Raw genomic sequence first — 26,879 nt, 5'->3', positions numbered from 1 at the left:
GCCTTGCGGTGGATAAAGTGTGCGCAGACACCAAGCGCATAGGTAAACTAGCGCTTCGTCTCCTTGCCAAAGGTGAAGGAGCCTCTCCCCCGCTCTGTGCAAGAATCCATGAAGCGATCGCCTCAGCCAGAGCATTGTATGCCCTTCCCCTGCTCAGCCTCAGCCCACTCCAATGGAAAAGGCTGGACACATGCCATAGGAACGCCATACGACACATATATGGTCTCCCCAACGGATCTCAGGTGGCAGCGACCTATGCAGAAACCCGCAACATCCCCCTCTCACTAAGAGCACTCAAAACTGCCCTCAACCACATCGAGCGGCTTCACCGAGCACAAGATGGCTCTGAACTTCTTCGCAGAATTTCAGCCAAACCTAACACACGCATCGGTCGTGTCATGTGCCTCTTCCGTGAGATACTGGGCCCCTCTCCACCGCCCCTTGCTGCTCCACAACCCCCACATGAAATCTGCCCGCCCCGCATCTATCAGGGTCTCCCAGGGGTGAAGAGCAAACGAAACACGCCCGTATGCGCCCTTCAGCAAGAGGCCGCATCCAAAATTCACACGGATTTTCGTCACCGAACCCTCATCTTTACTGATGGGTCAGTCCGTCAGCAAGAAAAATCCGCAGCTGCCGCATGTGTGATTCCCGACTTGGACACCTCTAAATTATGCAGGCTACACTTCACTTCCTCGTCACAAACAGCTGAGATAGCTGCACTCAATCTGGCAGCCACCCTGCTCCTGGAAAGCCCTGAAATTAAAAATGCTGCCATTCTCACCGATTCGAGGGCAGCGCTTCAGGCCCAAGGACCTCGCCTACTGCAAGTATGCGCACGCAACTTCCAACGCCTCGCCGAATCCGGCTGCGATACAGTCCTACAATGGATCCCATCGCACTGTGGGATAGGGGGCAACGAACTTGCTGATGAGCTCGCTCGATCAGCCCACCACCCGTCCGTTCCCATGTGCGCGGACAACACTACATATGACTGTGCTCGTCTTGCAATCGCGCGACACACCATTTCCCACCACCCTGACCCTCGCATCGCCAGCGGCCACCCCTTCCGTGCAGTTAATACTCGCCTCTTCGCCCGGAGAGACTATGTTCTGCTGTTGCGCCTCCGCATCGGATGTGTTTGGACCGGTGTGCGCGCTAGCCGACTACGAGAAATGTCTCCCCTGTATGCGTCGTGCGGTGACGCAGAAACACTCGAACACGTTCTGTGTATGTGCCCTGTGTACTCGCAACCGCGACACCTCCTTCGGGAAGGTTACCGAAATCTTGGACTTCCCTGTGCTAACACATGTGAGATCCTTCACCCGTCTGGCCCTCCCCACAAAGTGCAAAGTGCCCTAAAAGTGCTCCTGTTATTCCTACGGGACAGTGGACTAAGTGCAAAACTGTGAACACTTTCCATCTTCCCCTAGTGCGCAAATTATTGCCAGCAACTCTCACCAATTCAGTGTGCCACTCCCGCGCTATTCCCCGCATAGCACCAGTTCCATTTTTTTTTTTTATTATCATTATTCTGTTTGTGTTTTTTTTTTTTCTTTAAGTCCTATAAGGCCTTTTTGCACAAGGACCTTCTCTCACTCCTGCGCGCAACCAACTGCCCGCAAATCGTCTAACTTTTATCTCTACCAATTTATGTAATGCCCACAGAATCTTTTTTTTTTTTTTTCTGTGTGTGTGTTTATCATTATCAATTCCTCCGTTACATATTCCATAAGGTCCCATGCACCTTCTGCAAAGGCCCTATCTCCTCCATCTCAAATAATCCCCTCAGACTACTTTTTTTTTTTTTTCTCCCTCCACTTATTATTTTTTTTTTTGTGGTGTTTATTATCATCAATTCTTCCTTTATATATCCCATAAGGTCCCATCCACCCTCTGCAAAGGCCCTTCCTTCACAGCCTATCTGTTGCATTTCAACTAATGCCCTCAGACTACTTTTTTTTTTCCCTCTCTTCTTTTTTTTTTTTTTCTTTTGTCTGTTTAGTATCATCAATTGCTCCGTTACATATTCCATAAGGTCCCATCCACCTTCTGCAAAGGCCCTATCTCCTGCATTTCAAATAATCCCCTCAGACTTTTTTTTTTCTCCCTCTTCTTTTTTTTTTTTTTTGTGGTGTTTATTATCATCAATTCTTCCTTTATATATCCCATAAGGTCCCATGCAACCTCTGCAAAGGCCCTTCCTTCCCAGCCTATCTGTCGCATTTCAAATATGCCCTCAGACTACTTTTTTTTTTATTATTATTATTATTTTTTATTATTATTATTATCTTATCTCCTCCTATATTATCCCACAAGGCTCTTTGCCCCTTCTGCAAGGCCCCACTCCTCCCACCGCGCGCATCCAACTGCTAGCATAAGCATCCATGACATTCCAAATCTCCCTATCAGATTTTCTTTTTTTTTTTCCCTTTCTTTAAACCTCATAATTATCTCTACATATGTCATGAAGGCTTTCTCCTTTGCGCGGCACGTCCCCGCTTCAAAATCCACCAATCCTTGTTGTACGAGTGTTTGCCCTTCCATGTTTGGCATTTTTCTCCAGGGGTCCTCGACATTGACTACCAACGACAACGCTTTCGCTCCCCCTTCCTCTCCCCTCTTTCATTCCCCCTTACCCTCTACTCGGCCCCGTAGCGGTGTATCCCTGCAAGTACAGGAGACAGTTATAGGGCCGTGTAATCCCCCCCCTTCTCTTCCCCCCTCAACAAGAATCTCATTATTATTATCTGTCACACAGAGCAAGTGTGACAGATACTGCGCCTTTTTCTTCCAGCGACAGTAGCGATGGTGTACCTACAAACTTGCTCTAGGCGGATAAAGTGCGACTAATTAACGCCGATAAGAGGCAAATGATAGAGGAGAGGAGGGATTCCCCTGATACTTAATATCCGAAATAGACTGCTGAAGGTCATTTCTTACTAAGCAAACCTGTGCATTCCACGAGGTTTATCTATTTATGATCTGAATTATTACGTAACTAAACTCTCCTTAAGCGAACGACCTCGCATTACCGAAGTGCCTGCAACGGAGCAGCACCAAAACAGCCGCCGATGAGTTATAAAATCTGACTTTTGATGGTATAGCGAGGGGGAAAGCGCGAACGCAGTCCCCCACTACCAAAAATTGCATGCCCCATCTGCCCCAGTTTGGGGTAGTGGCAGGGGTCAGCACGAGCGTAGTGCAATGCCCGCACCTCTCCCTGGAGGCACCGCCTTGCTGATCACGGTAGCCTCGGCACCAGGTAAGTATGCTTGGACGACGTCTCTGCCGCGGAGGCAACCTACAGAGACACCGCCTTCTGCTCAAGTTACGACCGTTGGGAAATAAAAGAACGTGCCTCTCCCTGCTCCGTGTTGCTTGTCCACCCGGAGAATAACAAATGTTTTCTTGCGAACTCTCAAGCTGTTAATTCAAAACTATTTTGTAGAAGCCTACTGACCATTATATGTGCACAAAATAGGCTACAAACTCGCACAACACGCTGGCGTATGTCTCAGTGTTGCTAATAGACATGTTTAACGGGTGGTGGCGCCACCTCACCAGCCTTCCAACTTCTCGCATTCCTCTACTGCGGCAATGCACTGCAGCGTATTGAGCGATTGAGCGTGCAGAGTTCGTGCCCCCAAGCAGTTCGTACCGGAGAAAGTCCCAGCGATTCGCGCGTTTCCGGCAAGAAACCATCCCCGTGAGTCTCGCAAGTGGCGTCACGGACTCCGATCGCATTGTAGTAGTGTGCCACGGGACTATCACTTGACAAGGGTAACGTTGAACCTGCGTCACGGCTACAATCCTCGCCCTCTCAGCAGTTTTTTCTTTTTTTTACTCTTTTCCGGGCTTTTTCTTTCGAACTTTTTTCCTTGTCTTTTTTTTGCGCACGTTCTTTGTAGAGGTCCCGTATTCCTTCCCGATATTCCGCTAACCACGCCCTACCTCCATTTCCCTCTTCGTGCTAACATACATTAAGTGTCCTAGGATTTAACGTGCTTTCTATACCTGCCGTGTTTTTTTTTTTTTTTTTTTTTTTTTTCAATTCATTTCACCACCTTTCTACCTGTTTCTTTTCAACGCACTGACCTGTTTGCTCATCCACGACCCTCGCCTTGCTTTACATAGCGCAAATATGAAAAAGTTAACCCTCACGGTCTGCGTAGGGTTGTTCAATATGAAAAGGAGCAAAGTTATGCCATTCATTAAGTTACCCGTTCCTCTGTCGTTTATGTGTCAAGTATACTTTTTTGTGTGTTTTATTGATTATAAATGTAACGTCCAAAAGTAATTTTCGCCTTTACTTGAGAAAATAAAACGAACCGTCTTTTTGAGCAAACTGATAGTTCCCTTTCATACTCGGAGACAGTGTACAAAGACTACGTGGGGAAAGCAGCGTCAGAAATCGAGCAGGCAACGCAGCTTGTGGAGGTGGCACGCATACGTGCTTACTTGTTTTTTGTTTTTCCTTATAAACCACTTGGCTTAGACGACAATTACTATTTCGAATGAAATTAGAGCATTCTGCGTCTCTCGTACTATACTAAACAGTACCCTAATTTCGGCAATTTAACAAAAAGCACATGCAAATCTGCGTGTATTTCGCTTCGCTCCGAATATAATTCCTATCAGTTTAAACAAATCTAATAAACCACGTGGCGTAGACGGCCCCCGCCGTGAGTGAGTGATGCAGTGGTAAGACGCGCCCGACTACTGTGCCGGAGTTCCCGGGTCCGAACCCGACCACGGCGGCTGCGTTTTTCGATGGAGGCAAAACGAAGTGGCGTCCGTGTGCTGGTGCGATGTCAGCGCACGTTAAAGATCCTCAGGTGGTCGAAATTACTCCGTAGCCCTCCACAACGGCTCCCCTTTCTCTCATTCCACTTTCACTCCCACCTTCCTCCCTTCCCTTACGGCGCGGTTCAGAGTCAGAGTATTCGCGAGAGTTCAGAGAGTTCGCAGACTGGAGTGGCTTGCTACGGAAAGCGGGTGCTTGGCGCCTCAGCAGAGTGGTTTTCGCCCCTTACGAGCAACTGCTGACTGCATTGCGGATGTTGTCAGCACCCTTGAAAACGCCCGCAACACCAGCCAAGTGGGATACCTCATCCTGCTCGACATCAGAAGCGCCTTCGATTGTCTTCCTCACTGGGCAGTGATCGACGCGCTAAAAAACATTGGTGCCACCGGCCGCCTCCTGAACTTCGTCAGTGCGTTCCTCAGCGAGCGAACACTCTCCGTGAAGGTGGGCAACACCTGTAGTGCCCCCCGTCCAGTGCCATGCGGTGTCCCTCAGGGAAGTGTGCTGAGCCCTTTCCTATTCAACATCGTGCTGGCCCAACTACCCTTGTGTCTCCCCCGTGCTGAGCGCGAGTTTGCGCGTGTGTGTGTATATGCGGACGATGTTGCCCTGTTCGCCTCATCAACAACCCGCAGCAACGCCTCATCGCTTCGCGACCTTCAGCGTGCGCTCGATGCTGTCACCGCGTTTATTCGCAGTGTCGGCCTCGCAGTGTCGGCCGAAAAAACTGAAGCCCTGCTCTACCATCCCCGTGGTGCTGCAGCCCGCAACAAAACACGCCCTCTTCGCCTGGACGGAACCCCCCTGCCTTGGCGCACAACGGTTGTTTACCTCGGCCTCAAAATTGATGCCCGCATCACCTGGCGCCTTGCGGTGGATAAAGTGTGCGCAGACACCAAGCGCATAGGTAAACTAGCGCTTCGTCTCCTTGCCAAAGGTGAAGGAGCCTCTCCCCCGCTCTGTGCAAGAATCCATGAAGCGATCGCCTCAGCCAGAGCATTGTATGCCCTTCCCCTGCTCAGCCTCAGCCCACTCCAATGGAAAAGGCTGGACACATGCCATAGGAACGCCATACGACACATATATGGTCTCCCCAACGGATCTCAGGTGGCAGCGACCTATGCAGAAACCCGCAACATCCCCCTCTCACTAAGAGCACTCAAAACTGCCCTCAACCACATCGAGCGGCTTCACCGAGCACAAGATGGCTCTGAACTTCTTCGCAGAATTTCAGCCAAACCTAACACACGCATCGGTCGTGTCATGTGCCTCTTCCGTGAGATACTGGGCCCCTCTCCACCGCCCCTTGCTGCTCCACAACCCCCACATGAAATCTGCCCGCCCCGCATCTATCAGGGTCTCCCAGGGGTGAAGAGCAAACGAAACACGCCCGTATGCGCCCTTCAGCAAGAGGCCGCATCCAAAATTCACACGGATTTTCGTCACCGAACCCTCATCTTTACTGATGGGTCAGTCCGTCAGCAAGAAAAATCCGCAGCTGCCGCATGTGTGATTCCCGACTTGGACACCTCTAAATTATGCAGGCTACACTTCACTTCCTCGTCACAAACAGCTGAGATAGCTGCACTCAATCTGGCAGCCACCCTGCTCCTGGAAAGCCCTGAAATTAAAAATGCTGCCATTCTCACCGATTCGAGGGCAGCGCTTCAGGCCCAAGGACCTCGCCTACTGCAAGTATGCGCACGCAACTTCCAACGCCTCGCCGAATCCGGCTGCGATACAGTCCTACAATGGATCCCATCGCACTGTGGGATAGGGGGCAACGAACTTGCTGATGAGCTCGCTCGATCAGCCCACCACCCGTCCGTTCCCATGTGCGCGGACAACACTACATATGACTGTGCTCGTCTTGCAATCGCGCGACACACCATTTCCCACCACCCTGACCCTCGCATCGCCAGCGGCCACCCCTTCCGTGCAGTTAATACTCGCCTCTTCGCCCGGAGAGACTATGTTCTGCTGTTGCGCCTCCGCATCGGATGTGTTTGGACCGGTGTGCGCGCTAGCCGACTACGAGAAATGTCTCCCCTGTATGCGTCGTGCGGTGACGCAGAAACACTCGAACACGTTCTGTGTATGTGCCCTGTGTACTCGCAACCGCGACACCTCCTTCGGGAAGGTTACCGAAATCTTGGACTTCCCTGTGCTAACACATGTGAGATCCTTCACCCGTCTGGCCCTCCCCACAAAGTGCAAAGTGCCCTAAAAGTGCTCCTGTTATTCCTACGGGACAGTGGACTAAGTGCAAAACTGTGAACACTTTCCATCTTCCCCTAGTGCGCAAATTATTGCCAGCAACTCTCACCAATTCAGTGTGCCACTCCCGCGCTATTCCCCGCATAGCACCAGTTCCATTTTTTTTTTTTATTATCATTATTCTGTTTGTGTTTTTTTTTTTCTTTAAGTCCTATAAGGCCTTTTTGCACAAGGACCTTCTCTCACTCCTGCGCGCAACCAACTGCCCGCAAATCGTCTAACTTTTATCTCTACCAATTTATGTAATGCCCACAGAATCTTTTTTTTTTTTTTCTGTGTGTGTGTTTATCATTATCAATTCCTCCGTTACATATTCCATAAGGTCCCATGCACCTTCTGCAAAGGCCCTATCTCCTCCATCTCAAATAATCCCCTCAGACTACTTTTTTTTTTTTTCTCCCTCCACTTATTATTTTTTTTTTTGTGGTGTTTATTATCATCAATTCTTCCTTTATATATCCCATAAGGTCCCATCCACCCTCTGCAAAGGCCCTTCCTTCACAGCCTATCTGTTGCATTTCAACTAATGCCCTCAGACTACATTTTTTTTTCCCTCTCTTCTTTTTTTTTTTTTTCTTTTGTCTGTTTAGTATCATCAATTGCTCCGTTACATATTCCATAAGGTCCCATCCACCTTCTGCAAAGGCCCTATCTCCTGCATTTCAAATAATCCCCTCAGACCTTTTTTTTTCTCCCTCTTCTTTTTTTTTTTTTTTGTGGTGTTTATTATCATCAATTCTTCCTTTATATATCCCATAAGGTCCCATGCAACCTCTGCAAAGGCCCTTCCTTCCCAGCCTATCTGTCGCATTTCAAATATGCCCTCAGACTACTTTTTTTTATTATTATTATTATTTTTTATTATTATTATTATCTTATCTCCTCCTATATTATCCCACAAGGCTCTTTGCCCCTTCTGCAAGGCCCCACTCCTCCCACCGCGCGCATCCAACTGCTAGCATAAGCATCCATGACATTCCAAATCTCCCTATCAGATTTTCTTTTTTTTTTTTTTCCTTTCTTTAAACCTCATAATTATCTCTACATATGTCATGAAGGCTTTCTCCTTTGCGCGGCACGTCCCCGCTTCAAAATCCACCAATCCTTGTTGTACGAGTGTTTGCCCTTCCATGTTTGGCATTTTTCTCCAGGGGTCCTCGACATTGACTACCAACGACAACGCTTTCGCTCCCCCTTCCTCTCCCCTCTTTCATTCCCCCTTACCCTCTACTCGGCCCCGTAGCGGTGTATCCCTGCAAGTACAGGAGACAGTTATAGGGCCGTGTAATCCCCCCCCCTTCTCTTCCCCCCTCAACAAGAATCTCATTATTATTATCTGTCACACAGAGCAAGTGTGACAGATACTGCGCCTTTTTCTTCCAGCGACAGTAGCGATGGTGTACCTACAAACTTGCTCTAGGCGGATAAAGTGCGACTAATTAACGCCGATAAGAGGCAAATGATAGAGGAGAGGAGGGATTCCCCTGATACTTAATATCCGAAATAGACTGCTGAAGGTCATTTCTTACTAAGCAAACCTGTGCATTCCACGAGGTTTATCTATTTATGATCTGAATTATTACGTAACTAAACTCTCCTTAAGCGAACGACCTCGCATTACCGAAGTGCCTGCAACGGAGCAGCACCAAAACAGCCGCCGATGAGTTATAAAATCTGACTTTTGATGGTATAGCGAGGGGGAAAGCGCGAACGCAGTCCCCCACTACCAAAAATTGCATGCCCCATCTGCCCCAGTTTGGGGTAGTGGCAGGGGTCAGCACGAGCGTAGTGCAATGCCCGCACCTCTCCCTGGAGGCACCGCCTTGCTGATCACGGTAGCCTCGGCACCAGGTAAGTATGCTTGGACGACGTCTCTGCCGCGGAGGCAACCTACAGAGACACCGCCTTCTGCTCAAGTTACGACCGTTGGGAAATAAAAGAACGTGCCTCTCCCTGCTCCGTGTTGCTTGTCCACCCGGAGAATAACAAATGTTTTCTTGCGAACTCTCAAGCTGTTAATTCAAAACTATTTTGTAGAAGCCTACTGACCATTATATGTGCACAAAATAGGCTACAAACTCGCACAACACGCTGGCGTATGTCTCAGTGTTGCTAATAGACATGTTTAACGGGTGGTGGCGCCACCTCACCAGCCTTCCAACTTCTCGCATTCCTCTACTGCGGCAATGCACTGCAGCGTATTGAGCGATTGAGCGTGCAGAGTTCGTGCCCCCAAGCAGTTCGTACCGGAGAAAGTCCCAGCGATTCGCGCGTTTCCGGCAAGAAACCATCCCCGTGAGTCTCGCAAGTGGCGTCACGGACTCCGATCGCATTGTAGTAGTGTGCCACGGGACTATCACTTGACAAGGGTAACGTTGAACCTGCGTCACGGCTACAATCCTCGCCCTCTCAGCAGTTTTTTCTTTTTTTTACTCTTTTCCGGGCTTTTTCTTTCGAACTTTTTTCCTTGTCTTTTTTTTGCGCACGTTCTTTGTAGAGGTCCCGTATTCCTTCCCGATATTCCGCTAACCACGCCCTACCTCCATTTCCCTCTTCGTGCTAACATACATTAAGTGTCCTAGGATTTAACGTGCTTTCTATACCTGCCGTGTTTTTTTTTTTTTTTTTTTTTTTTCTTTCAATTCATTTCACCACCTTTCTACCTGTTTCTTTTCAACGCACTGACCTGTTTGCTCATCCACGACCCTCGCCTTGCTTTACATAGCGCAAATATGAAAAAGTTAACCCTCACGGTCTGCGTAGGGTTGTTCAATATGAAAAGGAGCAAAGTTATGCCATTCATTAAGTTACCCGTTCCTCTGTCGTTTATGTGTCAAGTATACTTTTTTGTGTGTTTTATTGATTATAAATGTAACGTCCAAAAGTAATTTTCGCCTTTACTTGAGAAAATAAAACGAACCGTCTTTTTGAGCAAACTGATAGTTCCCTTTCATACTCGGAGACAGTGTACAAAGACTACGTGGGGAAAGCAGCGTCAGAAATCGAGCAGGCAACGCAGCTTGTGGAGGTTGCACGCATACGTGCTTACTTTTTTTTTTTTTTCCTTATAAACCACTTGGCTTAGACGACAATTACTATTTCGAATGAAATTAGAGCATTCTGCGTCTCTCGTACTATACTAAACAGTACCCTAATTTCGGCAATTTAACAAAAAGCACATGCAAATCTGCGTGTATTTCGCTTCGCTCCGAATATAATTCCTATCAGTTTAAACAAATCTAATAAACCACGTGGCGTAGACGGCCCCCGCCGTGAGTGAGTGATGCAGTGGTAAGACGCGCCCGACTACTGTGCCGGAGTTCCCGGGTCCGAACCCGACCACGGCGGCTGCGTTTTTCGATGGAGGCAAAACGAAGTGGCGTCCGTGTGCTGGTGCGATGTCAGCGCACGTTAAAGATCCTCAGGTGGTCGAAATTACTCCGTAGCCCTCCACAACGGCTCCCCTTTCTCTCATTCCACTTTCACTCCCACCTTCCTCCCTTCCCTTACGGCGCGGTTCAGAGTCAGAGTATTCGCGAGAGTTCAGAGAGTTCGCAGACTGGAGTGGCTTGCTACGGAAAGCGGGTGCTTGGCGCCTCAGCAGAGTGGTTTTCGCCCCTTACGAGCAACTGCTGACTGCATTGCGGATGTTGTCAGCACCCTTGAAAACGCCCGCAACACCAGCCAAGTGGGATACCTCATCCTGCTCGACATCAGAAGCGCCTTCGATTGTCTTCCTCACTGGGCAGTGATCGACGCGCTAAAAAACATTGGTGCCACCGGCCGCCTCCTGAACTTCGTCAGTGCGTTCCTCAGCGAGCGAACACTCTCCGTGAAGGTGGGCAACACCTGTAGTGCCCCCCGTCCAGTGCCATGCGGTGTCCCTCAGGGAAGTGTGCTGAGCCCTTTCCTATTCAACATCGTGCTGGCCCAACTACCCTTGTGTCTCCCCCGTGCTGAGCGCGAGTTTGCGCGTGTGTGTGTATATGCGGACGATGTTGCCCTGTTCGCCTCATCAACAACCCGCAGCAACGCCTCATCGCTTCGCGACCTTCAGCGTGCGCTCGATGCTGTCACCGCGTTTATTCGCAGTGTCGGCCTCGCAGTGTCGGCCGAAAAAACTGAAGCCCTGCTCTACCATCCCCGTGGTGCTGCAGCCCGCAACAAAACACGCCCTCTTCGCCTGGACGGAACCCCCCTGCCTTGGCGCACAACGGTTGTTTACCTCGGCCTCAAAATTGATGCCCGCATCACCTGGCGCCTTGCGGTGGATAAAGTGTGCGCAGACACCAAGCGCATAGGTAAACTAGCGCTTCGTCTCCTTGCCAAAGGTGAAGGAGCCTCTCCCCCGCTCTGTGCAAGAATCCATGAAGCGATCGCCTCAGCCAGAGCATTGTATGCCCTTCCCCTGCTCAGCCTCAGCCCACTCCAATGGAAAAGGCTGGACACATGCCATAGGAACGCCATACGACACATATATGGTCTCCCCAACGGATCTCAGGTGGCAGCGACCTATGCAGAAACCCGCAACATCCCCCTCTCACTAAGAGCACTCAAAACTGCCCTCAACCACATCGAGCGGCTTCACCGAGCACAAGATGGCTCTGAACTTCTTCGCAGAATTTCAGCCAAACCTAACACACGCATCGGTCGTGTCATGTGCCTCTTCCGTGAGATACTGGGCCCCTCTCCACCGCCCCTTGCTGCTCCACAACCCCCACATGAAATCTGCCCGCCCCGCATCTATCAGGGTCTCCCAGGGGTGAAGAGCAAACGAAACACGCCCGTATGCGCCCTTCAGCAAGAGGCCGCATCCAAAATTCACACGGATTTTCGTCACCGAACCCTCATCTTTACTGATGGGTCAGTCCGTCAGCAAGAAAAATCCGCAGCTGCCGCATGTGTGATTCCCGACTTGGACACCTCTAAATTATGCAGGCTACACTTCCCTTCCTCGTCACAAACAGCTGAGATAGCTGCACTCAATCTGGCAGCCACCCTGCTCCTGGAAAGCCCTGAAATTAAAAATGCTGCCATTCTCACCGATTCGAGGGCAGCGCTTCAGGCCCAAGGACCTCGCCTACTGCAAGTATGCGCACGCAACTTCCAACGCCTCGCCGAATCCGGCTGCGATACAGTCCTACAATGGATCCCATCGCACTGTGGGATAGGGGGCAACGAACTTGCTGATGAGCTCGCTCGATCAGCCCACCACCCGTCCGTTCCCATGTGCGCGGACAACACTACATATGACTGTGCTCGTCTTGCAATCGCGCGACACACCATTTCCCACCACCCTGACCCTCGCATCGCCAGCGGCCACCCCTTCCGTGCAGTTAATACTCGCCTCTTCGCCCGGAGAGACTATGTTCTGCTGTTGCGCCTCCGCATCGGATGTGTTTGGACCGGTGTGCGCGCTAGCCGACTACGAGAAATGTCTCCCCTGTATGCGTCGTGCGGTGACGCAGAAACACTCGAACACGTTCTGTGTATGTGCCCTGTGTACTCGCAACCGCGACACCTCCTTCGGGAAGGTTACCGAAATCTTGGACTTCCCTGTGCTAACACATGTGAGATCCTTCACCCGTCTGGCCCTCCCCACAAAGTGCAAAGTGCCCTAAAAGTGCTCCTGTTATTCCTACGGGACAGTGGACTAAGTGCAAAACTGTGAACACTTTCCATCTTCCCCTAGTGCGCAAATTATTGCCAGCAACTCTCACCAATTCAGTGTGCCACTCCCGCGCTATTCCCCGCATAGCACCAGTTCCATTTTTTTTTTTATTATCATTATTCTGTTTGTGTTTTTTTTTTTCTTTAAGTCCTATAAGGCCTTTTTGCACAAGGACCTTCTCTCACTCCTGCGCGCAACCAACTGCCCGCAAATCGTCTAACTTTTATCTCTACCAATTTATGTAATGCCCACAGAATCTTTTTTTTTTTTTTTCTGTGTGTGTGTTTATCATTATCAATTCCTCCGTTACATATTCCATAAGGTCCCATGCACCTTCTGCAAAGGCCCTATCTCCTCCATCTCAAATAATCCCCTCAGACTACTTTTTTTTTTTTTCTCCCTCCACTTATTTTTTTTTTTTGTGGTGTTTATTATCATCAATTCTTCCTTTATATATCCCATAAGGTCCCATCCACCCTCTGCAAAGGCCCTTCCTTCACAGCCTATCTGTTGCATTTCAACTAATGCCCTCAGACTACTTTTTTTTTTCCCTCTCTTCTTTTTTTTTTTTCTTTTGTCTGTTTAGTATCATCAATTGCTCCGTTACATATTCCATAAGGTCCCATCCACCTTCTGCAAAGGCCCTATCTCCTGCATTTCAAATAATCCCCTCAGACTTTTTTTTTTCTCCCTCTTCTTTTTTTTTTTTTGTGGTGTTTATTATCATCAATTCTTCCTTTATATATCCCATAAGGTCCCATGCAACCTCTGCAAAGGCCCTTCCTTCCCAGCCTATCTGTCGCATTTCAAATATGCCCTCAGACTACTTTTTTTTTATTATTATTATTATTTTTTATTATTATTATTATCTTATCTCCTCCTATATTATCCCACAAGGCTCTTTGCCCCTTCTGCAAGGCCCCACTCCTCCCACCGCGCGCATCCAACTGCTAGCATAAGCATCCATGACATTCCAAATCTCCCTATCAGATTTTCTTTTTTTTTTTTTCCCTTTCTTTAAACCTCATAATTATCTCTACATATGTCATGAAGGCTTTCTCCTTTGCGCGGCACGTCCCCGCTTCAAAATCCACCAATCCTTGTTGTACGAGTGTTTGCCCTTCCATGTTTGGCATTTTTCTCCAGGGGTCCTCGACATTGACTACCAACGACAACGCTTTCGCTCCCCCTTCCTCTCCCCTCTTTCATTCCCCCTTACCCTCTACTCGGCCCCGTAGCGGTGTATCCCTGCAAGTACAGGAGACAGTTATAGGGCCGTGTAATCCCCCCCCTTCTCTTCCCCCCTCAACAAGAATCTCAATATTATTATCTGTCACACAGAGCAAGTGTGACAGATACTGCGCCTTTTTCTTCCAGCGACAGTAGCGATGGTGTACCTACAAACTTGCTCTAGGCGGATAAAGTGCGACTAATTAACGCCGATAAGAGGCAAATGATAGAGGAGAGGAGGGATTCCCCTGATACTTAATATCCGAAATAGACTGCTGAAGGTCATTTCTTACTAAGCAAACCTGTGCATTCCACGAGGTTTATCTATTTATGATCTGAATTATTACGTAACTAAACTCTCCTTAAGCGAACGACCTCGCATTACCGAAGTGCCTGCAACGGAGCAGCACCAAAACAGCCGCCGATGAGTTATAAAATCTGACTTTTGATGGTATAGCGAGGGGGAAAGCGCGAACGCAGTCCCCCACTACCAAAAATTGCATGCCCCATCTGCCCCAGTTTGGGGTAGTGGCAGGGGTCAGCACGAGCGTAGTGCAATGCCCGCACCTCTCCCTGGAGGCACCGCCTTTTTTTTTTTTTTTTTTTTTGAAGAGAATTTTATTTTTCATAAACATCTACAGAACACAAGTGTATCCGTCTGGGGCCTTAGCGGACAAAAATTGCAATAATTCTAGAGGTGTTCAATCACGTACATATACACAAATACACATACAAATATACATGCTGTTTCGCTGATAATATTTCTGCACAGCTTTTTTGCTTTGTGGAACTATTTCATGATAACATCATCGAAACGTTTCTCTCACTTGCCTATCTTCCTAGTATGGAAGGATAGGCGCGGTCACTTTACCATTTGCAACAACAATGAATCTCGTTGACCAATGTCGGAGGAATTCTTCCTCCCCCAGCATGACAAGTTCCTCATTCAGGTGAGTGTATAGTAATGTTCTTAATCTATGCAGCATCGGAAACATGGCTTTCTGCGGTCGCCCCCGCAAAACAGCCAGGCCTCTCCGCTTCCACAGTACATACATGCCTATACACATGACAAGCTCTATGAAAATGTCTCTGTGGCGACTCTGCCACTGCATTCTGGCATGAAACATGCGCGTCACTAGGCGCCAGAATGTGCGCGCCACACAACACTCATGCAAAACATGATCTAAGGTTTCAGTGCGACCGCATTGCGGGCATAACGCGGAGCGCGCCACGCCCCACGCTGCAAGGCGGTCGGCTGTTGGTAGTGCCTGCCATTCTCGTAACCAAATGAAATCGCGGACATCCGCTGGAAGGGAGGCTGTGATCAACGGCCTCCGCTTTCTTTTGCTAACCTTCCTGCGCTGGTCATCATCCAGGCGCTGAATAGCTATGTTTTCACATATGTCTGTGGGGGACATTTCCTTGGGGTCACAATTGGGTAATGCGTTCTGAACCATGCGTAGGGATTGTACAATATATGTGTAAAACACTGGTGGTCTCTCGGCTGCCGGACCTGTACATGAGTCCATTCCAAACAGACGGCGAGAGGTGCCCATAAAATACACAGTAAGTTGTTTGCCACAGTATACTACATCCGCGATGATATCCCAAGTGGCTCTCAGGGCCAGCACGCGGCACATTATTTCAAAGTCCGGGATGCTGAAGCCTCCCATTTTAGTCGGTAAGCGGACCAGAGCCCTTGAAACACTCTCGTTCTTCTCATTCCAAAGGAACGAACCACAAGCAGTAGCTAACCGCTGTAGGACTCTGCGAGGAGGACGGGCCACTTTAGCTACGTAAAAAAGGGACGCCACCACACTGCTTTTGATGAGGTATGCTCGCTCAGAGAAGGGTAAGTGAAACGTTCGAGCTACGTCGATCCGTTTCTCAGCTTTTTGTCTTATTTCTTTCCAGGTGCTACGAGCTACCTCACCGGACGCTAGGAATGTAACGCCCAGGACTTTCACACCATCTACCCAGGCAACACCATCAGGAAAGTCTTCGTTAAAAGCTCCGAAACGCAGTGCTTGGCTTTTTGCCGGATTGAGGCGTGCACCTGATAGGCAGCTATATATGTGAAAAAGACGCAGAAATGCGCTGTAACTATCAATATTCCTTATGAAAAGAGAAACATCATCAGCGTATGCTGCTACTTTCACCTCACCCTGGCCTGGGAGAGGGAACCCGCGTATTGACTTGCAGTTTTGAACCTGCTGCAACAAAGGCTCTATGCACAGCACGAAAAGGAGAGATGAGAGAGGACAACCTTGCCGTATTCCCCTGCTCACAGCAATTGGATCACTGGGCTGGCCGTTGATTACCAGGTAAGCTTCTAAATCTGTATACAGCAACCGAAGGGTTCCTATTAAGCGCTCCGGAAAGCCAAAACATTCTAGAACAGCAAAAAGATACTCTCGTTCTACACAATCAAATGCCTTTTCTTGGTCAAGGGATACAAAAGCGCCTGAAACCTGAGTATGTGTGGCAAAGGTAAAAAGATCGCGGGTTAGAGCTAGCGAAGAATAGATTGTGCGGCCTGGTACACAGCATGTTTGGGCATTGCTAATTAGTTCAGGTAAGACAGCTGTTATACGATGTGCTAGTATTGCAGCAAATATTTTATAATCCGAGTTGAGTAAGGAGATGGGCCTCCATGCCTTGGGTTCAGATGGTTCACCGCCACTTTTTAGAATGAGTACGACTCTACTCTCGCGGAATGTTTCCGGTCTAATCCCTTCCGTAAGGAGCCCGTTGAGCATTGACAGTAGGTGTACTTGTATTACTTCGAAAAACGTCTTATAAAATATGATTGGAAGCCCGTCCGGGCCTGCGGCTGCAGAGGCATTCATTCCCTGCACCGCTATCCGAAGCTCATCCGAGGTTATTGGACAGCAAAGATCTTCCCGGAGTTCTTCAGGAATGCGCGCTATACCTGAACAAAATTCTCGAACATCACAGTTCAGACCTTCACTGTCTCTACCTTCAGTCGTGAACAAGTGCGTAAAATGTGCGGTGAATACTTCCCTTATGTCTTCGGCGTTGTCAGACTGTGTCCCGTTCGGCAGTACAACAAAGGGAATCGATGTAACTCTTTCTAAAGAGCCGCTGCGAACACTGCGAAGGACCGCGGGGTCAGCAACAGGCCTCCCCTTCACAAACAATTCTGCGGCTGTGCGCGAGCTAAGGCGAAGCAGGAGTTGGTAACGAGCTTTTAACTGATTTAAATAGTCCTGCATGGTGAACGTGAGAGGCTCACCACGCCGCACTATGCGTGCTTTCCGAAGGGTGTCGTTTATTTCAGCTGTCAGCCTCAACTTTCTTTCCCGACCTCCTTTCATTAGCTCTGCACGCCAGCTGGCCTTCAAGGAATCCCAACATCGCGGCTCCACTGGGCGGCTGCACGTGTACTCGAGTGCCACACGCAGGGTGGCAACGCTCACCGGATCATATACGAGTGTTGTGTCCATTTTCCAGTGATTCTGAAATGGAGCTGACTGGTGGAATGATAACTTTACTGATACGGGGAAATGATCAGAGATGCGTGGGACATCAGGCGGGAATCTGAGGACGTCACAGCTGGTAACATGAGTGGCTAGATTTTCAGGGAAGTAAAAGCGGTCTAATCGACTCATGTTAGAGCCGCGTTGCCACGTTGCTTTAAATTGGTTACCATGCAGATCTATCCACGCATCTCTAAGCCTGAAGCTACGTATGAGCCGTTTTAGTGCTCGTACGCCTGTGTAAGGCCTGCCCTGTCTGCGACCACTGACATCTCTGTGAGGGTCCTCAACACAGTTGAAATCCCCAACCAGGAAAGTGGGATAGCTATCAAGCATGTAGGCATCGAGTGAATCAAAAAATTCAGAGGTGCAGGAGCGCTGCGCTGGAGCGTAGATAACAAGTGCTCTCACACGACGACCATGCAGGTTAAAGTCAACTGCCAACGTGCGTCCATCAAACCCGAAATGACAATGGGTACCGCGTCGATAAGCAGGCGTAAGAAATACAACCCCGACGCCACTCATAAATGCATCAGTTAACGTAAAAAATGCTTCAACACAAAACCGAGAACAAAAAGACTGAACATCATACGGGGAACTAAAGTTGCATTCTTGTAAAAAGAGAATATCTACGTTACGTGCTCGTGCGAAGTTCACGATCTCCCTCTGTTTGTCTAGGCTGCGCAAGCCCTGAGCATTCAGAGATAGAAGGTGTACAATCGCCATTATTAAAAGAGCGCACGCAGATATTCTGAAACTAAAAAGAGGAAAACACTGAAATGAGGCCATTATTCTAGGGAGAAGTGTGCCCTGACTGCGCCGGGGCACTTGCAATCTTGTGGGGCTTACTGGTTTCAGAGGAGCTGTCGCTTTCCGCTGAGGCAGGGTGTCCCCGTTTCATGCCGTGGCGATCTTCTTCCATGGCGGTGTCCAAGGGGGGTGAACTGATGCGGTGGCTGGGTGGGTGGTCCAAGTCCATTTTTCTGCTTTCGACGAGTAGCTTGCCGACACGAGGAGGCTGAGGCACACACGCAGGCATGCTGTGGCGGGATGTTTGGCCCTCTCGTTCAGCTGCACGGGAGCCGCGTTCGTCAGGGTTGTGCGGTGGCTCGCTAGTACTTGAAGCACTGCTGTCGTTGGGGTTTGCAGCACTATGTGACGCTGGTACGGTCGCTGACTTGGGCGAGCTTTGGTGAGTGGCCTCGTCGCTTGTGGTTTCTTCAGAGGTCGTTGGCAGTGCTGGGAAGTATGTGTCAACTGATTCTGTACCGCTCTCGCTCGGGCATTCGTTGTCTTCCGATTTTTCATCAATTGTGAAGGTGCCAGCGTCCAATTCATCTTCTGTGTTGCCATCCGAGGTGATAGCTGGCACTTCAGGCGTTTCTTGAGTTTCCGTTGCCGCTGCCGCAGCAAAAGATCTTGGTTTGATGCAGTCAACCGTGGCGTGACTGCCAGCACACTTACGGCACGGTTCTTCGCAGCCCTCCGTTTCGTGTCCGAAAATGCCACACCTACTACAGCGGGGGGTGCGGCAGTCCTTTCCGATGTGGCCTGCCAGGCGGCAACGTGAGCACAGCTTCTCTACACCGCGGTAGTCGCACATTACAGTGTAGCCCTGGACTTTTAGAAAATTCGGGATGGGCTTTTTCATCTCTATCCGAGCGACCCGGATGCCTGTACCAACACCTGGCCGACCTTTGAAAGCCGGCTCATGGACATTTTGGACATTGCCGTAAGCTGATAACGCTGCGGCGAGCGACGCATCGGCCACCCACAGCGGCACTCGAAAGACTGATACGTGAACAATTTCTGGACCAACGCTGACTAGCGGTACTGAAACGCCATTAAGCAAAATAGCGCCTCGGGTCTTGAGCTTCATGGCAGCGCTGTTGGAGGCAGCAGCGACACCAAACTTTACACCTCCCATATGTTGGAGGGACTTAATTCCGGCTGGGCCGGTAACTATTTCAAGTGCATCGATGACATCATCTACGGTGCTGCCATCTGGTGCATTGATAATGAAGCAATGAGCTTTGGGCGGGGGGGCCGAGTAGACCATCTTACGGCACGGCGGAGCCCTGGCTCCCACGGCGAACTGCTGTGGTGCCCGGGCGGTCGACTCGGCGAAAGGACTCCTGGCCTGAACCGTTGGGCAGAATCCAGGGGCTGCCTTGAAGATCTGGACGCAATCCGGCAGAGTAACACCTCACACGGTAACCTCGGCACCAGGTAAGTATGCTTGGACGACGTCTCTGCCGCGGAGGCAACCTACAGAGACACCGCCTTCTGCTCAAGTTACGACCGTTGGGAAATAAAAGAACGTGCCTCTCCCTGCTCCGTGTTGCTTGTCCACCCGGAGAATAACAAATGTTTTCTTGCGAACTCTCAAGCTGTTAATTCAAAACTATTTTGTAGAAGCCTACTGACCATTATATGTGCACAAAATAGGCTACAAACTCGCACAACACGCTGGCGTATGTCTCAGTGTTGCTAATAGACATGTTTAACGGGTGGTGGCGCCACCTCACCAGCCTTCCAACTTCTCGCATTCCTCTACTGCGGCAATGCACTGCAGCGTATTGAGCGATTGAGCGTGCAGAGTTCGTGCCCCCAAGCAGTTCGTACCGGAGAAAGTCCCAGCGATTCGCGCGTTTCCGGCAAGAAACCATCCCCGTGAGTCTCGCAAGTGGCGTCACGGACTCCGATCGCATTGTAGTAGTGTGCCACGGGACTATCACTTGACAAGGGTAACGTTGAACCTGCGTCACGGCTACAATCCTCGCCCTCTCAGCAGTTTTTTCTTTTTTTTACTCTTTTCCGGGCTTTTTCTTTCGAACTTTTTTCCTTGTCTTTTTTTTGCGCACGTTCTTTGTAGAGGTCCCGTATTCCTTCCCGATATTCCGCTAACCACGCCCTACCTCCATTTCCCTCTTCGTGCTAACATACATTAAGTGTCCTAGGATTTAACGTGCTTTCTATACCTGCCGTGTTTTTTTTTTTTTTTTTTTTTTCAATTCATTTCACCACCTTTCTACCTGTTTCTTTTCAACGCACTGACCTGTTTGCTCATCCACGACCCTCGCCTTGCTTTACATAGCGCAAATATGAAAAAGTTAACCCTCACGGTCTGCGTAGGGTTGTTCAATATGAAAAGGAGCAAAGTTATGCCATTCATTAAGTTACCCGTTCCTCTGTCGTTTATGTGTCAAGTATACTTTTTTGTGTGTTTTATTGATTATAAATGTAACGTCCAAAAGTAATTTTCGCCTTTACTTGAGAAAATAAAACGAACCGTCTTTTTGAGCAAACTGATAGTTCCCTTTCATACTCGGAGACAGTGTACAAAGACTACGTGGGGAAAGCAGCGTCAGAAATCGAGCAGGCAACGCAGCTTGTGGAGGTGGCACGCATACGTGCTTACTTGTTTTTTGTTTTTCCTTATAAACCACTTGGCTTAGACGACAATTACTATTTCGAATGAAATTAGAGCATTCTGCGTCTCTCGTACTATACTAAACAGTACCCTAATTTCGGCAATTTAACAAAAAGCACATGCAAATCTGCGTGTATTTCGCTTCGCTCCGAATATAATTCCTATCAGTTTAAACAAATCTAATAAACCACGTGGCGTAGACGGCCCCCGCCGTGAGTGAGTGATGCAGTGGTAAGACGCGCCCGACTACTGTGCCGGAGTTCCCGGGTCCGAACCCGACCACGGCGGCTGCGTTTTTCGATGGAGGCAAAACGAAGTGGCGTCCGTGTGCTGGTGCGATGTCAGCGCACGTTAAAGATCCTCAGGTGGTCGAAATTACTCCGTAGCCCTCCACAACGGCTCCCCTTTCTCTCATTCCACTTTCACTCCCACCTTCCTCCCTTCCCTTACGGCGCGGTTCAGAGTCAGAGTATTCGCGAGAGTTCAGAGAGTTCGCAGACTGGAGTGGCTTGCTACGGAAAGCGGGTGCTTGGCGCCTCAGCAGAGTGGTTTTCGCCCCTTACGAGCAACTGCTGACTGCATTGCGGATGTTGTCAGCACCCTTGAAAACGCCCGCAACACCAGCCAAGTGGGATACCTCATCCTGCTCGACATCAGAAGCGCCTTCGATTGTCTTCCTCACTGGGCAGTGATCGACGCGCTAAAAAACATTGGTGCCACCGGCCGCCTCCTGAACTTCGTCAGTGCGTTCCTCAGCGAGCGAACACTCTCCGTGAAGGTGGGCAACACCTGTAGTGCCCCCCGTCCAGTGCCATGCGGTGTCCCTCAGGGAAGTGTGCTGAGCCCTTTCCTATTCAACATCGTGCTGGCCCAACTACCCTTGTGTCTCCCCCGTGCTGAGCGCGAGTTTGCGCGTGTGTGTGTATATGCGGACGATGTTGCCCTGTTCGCCTCATCAACAACCCGCAGCAACGCCTCATCGCTTCGCGACCTTCAGCGTGCGCTCGATGCTGTCACCGCGTTTATTCGCAGTGTCGGCCTCGCAGTGTCGGCCGAAAAAACTGAAGCCCTGCTCTACCATCCCCGTGGTGCTGCAGCCCGCAACAAAACACGCCCTCTTCGCCTGGACGGAACCCCCCTGCCTTGGCGCACAACGGTTGTTTACCTCGGCCTCAAAATTGATGCCCGCATCACCTGGCGCCTTGCGGTGGATAAAGTGTGCGCAGACACCAAGCGCATAGGTAAACTAGCGCTTCGTCTCCTTGCCAAAGGTGAAGGAGCCTCTCCCCCGCTCTGTGCAAGAATCCATGAAGCGATCGCCTCAGCCAGAGCATTGTATGCCCTTCCCCTGCTCAGTCTCAGCCCACTCCAATGGAAAAGGCTGGACACATGCCATAGGAACGCCATACGACACATATATGGTCTCCCCAACGGATCTCAGGTGGCAGCGACCTATGCAGAAACCCGCAACATCCCCCTCTCACTAAGAGCACTCAAAACTGCCCTCAACCACATCGAGCGGCTTCACCGAGCACAAGATGGCTCTGAACTTCTTCGCAGAATTTCAGCCAAACCTAACACACGCATCGGTCGTGTCATGTGCCTCTTCCGTGAGATACTGGGCCCCTCTCCACCGCCCCTTGCTGCTCCACAACCCCCACATGAAATCTGCCCGCCCCGCATCTATCAGGGTCTCCCAGGGGTGAAGAGCAAACGAAACACGCCCGTATGCGCCCTTCAGCAAGAGGCCGCATCCAAAATTCACACGGATTTTCGTCACCGAACCCTCATCTTTACTGATGGGTCAGTCCGTCAGCAAGAAAAATCCGCAGCTGCCGCATGTGTGATTCCCGACTTGGACACCTCTAAATTATGCAGGCTACACTTCCCTTCCTCGTCACAAACAGCTGAGATAGCTGCACTCAATCTGGCAGCCACCCTGCTCCTGGAAAGCCCTGAAATTAAAAATGCTGCCATTCTCACCGATTCGAGGGCAGCGCTTCAGGCCCAAGGACCTCGCCTACTGCAAGTATGCGCACGCAACTTCCAACGCCTCGCCGAATCCGGCTGCGATACAGTCCTACAATGGATCCCATCGCACTGTGGGATAGGGGGCAACGAACTTGCTGATGAGCTCGCTCGATCAGCCCACCACCCGTCCGTTCCCATGTGCGCGGACAACACTACATATGACTGTGCTCGTCTTGCAATCGCGCGACACACCATTTCCCACCACCCTGACCCTCGCATCGCCAGCGGCCACCCCTTCCGTGCAGTTAATACTCGCCTCTTCGCCCGGAGAGACTATGTTCTGCTGTTGCGCCTCCGCATCGGATGTGTTTGGACCGGTGTGCGCGCTAGCCGACTACGAGAAATGTCTCCCCTGTATGCGTCGTGCGGTGACGCAGAAACACTCGAACACGTTCTGTGTATGTGCCCTGTGTACTCGCAACCGCGACACCTCCTTCGGGAAGGTTACCGAAATCTTGGACTTCCCTGTGCTAACACATGTGAGATCCTTCACCCGTCTGGCCCTCCCCACAAAGTGCAAAGTGCCCTAAAAGTGCTCCTGTTATTCCTACGGGACAGTGGACTAAGTGCAAAACTGTGAACACTTTCCATCTTCCCCTAGTGCGCAAATTATTGCCAGCAACTCTCACCAATTCAGTGTGCCACTCCCGCGCTATTCCCCGCATAGCACCAGTTCCATTTTTTTTTTTATTATCATTATTCTGTTTGTGTTTTTTTTTTTTCTTTAAGTCCTATAAGGCCTTTTTGCACAAGGACCTTCTCTCACTCCTGCGCGCAACCAACTGCCCGCAAATCGTCTAACTTTTATCTCTACCAATTTATGTAATGCCCACAGAATCTTTTTTTTTTTTTCTGTGTGTGTGTTTATCATTATCAATTCCTCCGTTACATATTCCATAAGGTCCCATGTACCTTCTGCAAAGGCCCTATCTCCTCCATCTCAAATAATCCCCTCAGACTACTTTTTTTTTTTTTTCTCCCTCCACTTATTATTTTTTTTTTGTGGTGTTTATTATCATCAATTCTTCCTTTATATATCCCATAAGGTCCCATCCACCCTCTGCAAAGGCCCTTCCTTCACAGCCTATCTGTTGCATTTCAACTAATGCCCTCAGACTACTTTTTTTTTCCCTCTCTTCTTTTTTTTTTTTTTCTTTTGTCTGTTTAGTATCATCAATTGCTCCGTTACATATTCCATAAGGTCCCATCCACCTTCTGCAAAGGCCCTATCTCCTGCATTTCAAATAATCCCCTCAGACTTTTTTTTTCTCCCTCTTCTTTTTTTTTTTTTTGTGGTGTTTATTATCATCAATTCTTCCTTTATATATCCCATAAGGTCCCATGCAACCTCTGCAAAGGCCCTTCCTTCCCAGCCTATCTGTCGCATTTCAAATATGCCCTCAGACTACTTTTTTATTATTATTATTATTATTTTTTATTATTATTATTATCTTATCTCCTCCTATATTATCCCACAAGGCTCTTTGCCCCTTCTGCAAGGCCCCACTCCTCCCACCGCGCGCATCCAACTGCTAGCATAAGCATCCATGACATTCCAAATCTCCCTATCAGATTTTCTTTTTTTTTTTTTCCCTTTCTTTAAACCTCATAATTATCTCTACATATGTCATGAAGGCTTTCTCCTTTGCGCGGCACGTCCCCGCTTCAAAATCCACCAATCCTTGTTGTACGAGTGTTTGCCCTTCCATGTTTGGCATTTTTCTCCAGGGGTCCTCGACATTGACTACCAACGACAACGCTTTCGCTCCCCCTTCCTCTCCCCTCTTTCATTCCCCCTTACCCTCTACTCGGCCCCGTAGCGGTGTATCCCTGCAAGTACAGGAGACAGTTATAGGGCCGTGTAATCCCCCCCCTTCTCTTCCCCCCTCAACAAGAATCTCATTATTATTATCTGTCACACAGAGCAAGTGTGACAGATACTGCGCCTTTTTCTTCCAGCGACAGTAGCGATGGTGTACCTACAAACTTGCTCTAGGCGGATAAAGTGCGACTAATTAACGCCGATAAGAGGCAAATGATAGAGGAGAGGAGGGATTCCCCTGATACTTAATATCCGAAATAGACTGCTGAAGGTCATTTCTTACTAAGCAAACCTGTGCATTCCACGAGGTTTATCTATTTATGATCTGAATTATTACGTAACTAAACTCTCCTTAAGCGAACGACCTCGCATTACCGAAGTGCCTGCAACGGAGCAGCACCAAAACAGCCGCCGATGAGTTATAAAATCTGACTTTTGATGGTATAGCGAGGGGGAAAGCGCGAACGCAGTCCCCCACTACCAAAAATTGCATGCCCCATCTGCCCCAGTTTGGGGTAGTGGCAGGGGTCAGCACGAGCGTAGTGCAATGCCCGCACCTCTCCCTGGAGGCACCGCCTTGCTGATCACGGTAGCCTCGGCACCAGGTAAGTATGCTTGGACGACGTCTCTGCCGCGGAGGCAACCTACAGAGACACCGCCTTCTGCTCAAGTTACGACCGTTGGGAAATAAAAGAACGTGCCTCTCCCTGCTCCGTGTTGCTTGTCCACCCGGAGAATAACAAATGTTTTCTTGCGAACTCTCAAGCTGTTAATTCAAAACTATTTTGTAGAAGCCTACTGACCATTATATGTGCACAAAATAGGCTACAAACTCGCACAACACGCTGGCGTATGTCTCAGTGTTGCTAATAGACATGTTTAACGGGTGGTGGCGCCACCTCACCAGCCTTCCAACTTCTCGCATTCCTCTACTGCGGCAATGCACTGCAGCGTATTGAGCGATTGAGCGTGCAGAGTTCGTGCCCCCAAGCAGTTCGTACCGGAGAAAGTCCCAGCGATTCGCGCGTTTCCGGCAAGAAACCATCCCCGTGAGTCTCGCAAGTGGCGTCACGGACTCCGATCGCATTGTAGTAGTGTGCCACGGGACTATCACTTGACAAGGGTAACGTTGAACCTGCGTCACGGCTACAATCCTCGCCCTCTCAGCAGTTTTTTCTTTTTTTTACTCTTTTCCGGGCTTTTTCTTTCGAACTTTTTTCCTTGTCTTTTTTTTGCGCACGTTCTTTGTAGAGGTCCCGTATTCCTTCCCGATATTCCGCTAACCACGCCCTACCTCCATTTCCCTCTTCGTGCTAACATACATTAAGTGTCCTAGGATTTAACGTGCTTTCTATACCTGCCGTGTTTTTTTTTTTTTTTTTCAATTCATTTCACCACCTTTCTACCTGTTTCTTTTCAACGCACTGACCTGTTTGCTCATCCACGACCCTCGCCTTGCTTTACATAGCGCAAATATGAAAAAGTTAACCCTCACGGTCTGCGTAGGGTTGTTCAATATGAAAAGGAGCAAAGTTATGCCATTCATTAAGTTACCCGTTCCTCTGTCGTTTATGTGTCAAGTATACTTTTTTGTGTGTTTTATTGATTATAAATGTAACGTCCAAAAGTAATTTTCGCCTTTACTTGAGAAAATAAAACGAACCGTCTTTTTGAGCAAACTGATAGTTCCCTTTCATACTCGGAGACAGTGTACAAAGACTACGTGGGGAAAGCAGCGTCAGAAATCGAGCAGGCAACGCAGCTTGTGGAGGTGGCACGCATACGTGCTTACTTGTTTTTTGTTTTTCCTTATAAACCACTTGGCTTAGACGACAATTACTATTTCGAATGAAATTAGAGCATTCTGCGTCTCTCGTACTATACTAAACAGTACCCTAATTTCGGCAATTTAACAAAAAGCACATGCAAATCTGCGTGTATTTCGCTTCGCTCCGAATATAATTCCTATCAGTTTAAACAAATCTAATAAACCACGTGGCGTAGACGGCCCCCGCCGTGAGTGAGTGATGCAGTGGTAAGACGCGCCCGACTACTGTGCCGGAGTTCCCGGGTCCGAACCCGACCACGGCGGCTGCGTTTTTCGATGG

General features: G+C 49.3%; 3 non-coding genes and 1 pseudogene across 3 annotated transcripts; all 4 read right to left on the bottom strand.

Annotated features, from left to right (window-relative positions):
• Positions 1-3,109: 3,109 nt before the first annotated feature.
• LOC146184355 (U1 spliceosomal RNA) lies at positions 3,110-3,273 on the bottom strand. Its single transcript, XR_014709000.1, has one exon. It is a non-coding gene; the product is annotated as a U1 spliceosomal RNA (small nuclear RNA).
• Positions 3,274-8,779: 5,506 nt separating this feature from the next.
• LOC146184354 (U1 spliceosomal RNA) lies at positions 8,780-8,943 on the bottom strand. Its single transcript, XR_014708999.1, has one exon. It is a non-coding gene; the product is annotated as a U1 spliceosomal RNA (small nuclear RNA).
• A 5,501-nt stretch (positions 8,944-14,444) lies between these two features.
• LOC146184353 (U1 spliceosomal RNA) lies at positions 14,445-14,579 on the bottom strand (annotated as a pseudogene).
• A 10,641-nt stretch (positions 14,580-25,220) lies between these two features.
• LOC146184352 (U1 spliceosomal RNA) lies at positions 25,221-25,384 on the bottom strand. The gene has a single exon (XR_014708998.1). It is a non-coding gene; the product is annotated as a U1 spliceosomal RNA (small nuclear RNA).
• Positions 25,385-26,879: the final 1,495 nt, after the last annotated feature.

This window comes from Amblyomma maculatum, chromosome 7 (assembly GCF_055883805.1).
Source record: "Amblyomma maculatum isolate TAMU_Amacu chromosome 7, ASM5588380v1, whole genome shotgun sequence".
Taxonomy (NCBI): Eukaryota; Metazoa; Arthropoda; class Arachnida; order Ixodida; family Ixodidae; genus Amblyomma; species Amblyomma maculatum.
This window is presented reverse-complemented; position numbering and strand designations above follow the sequence as displayed.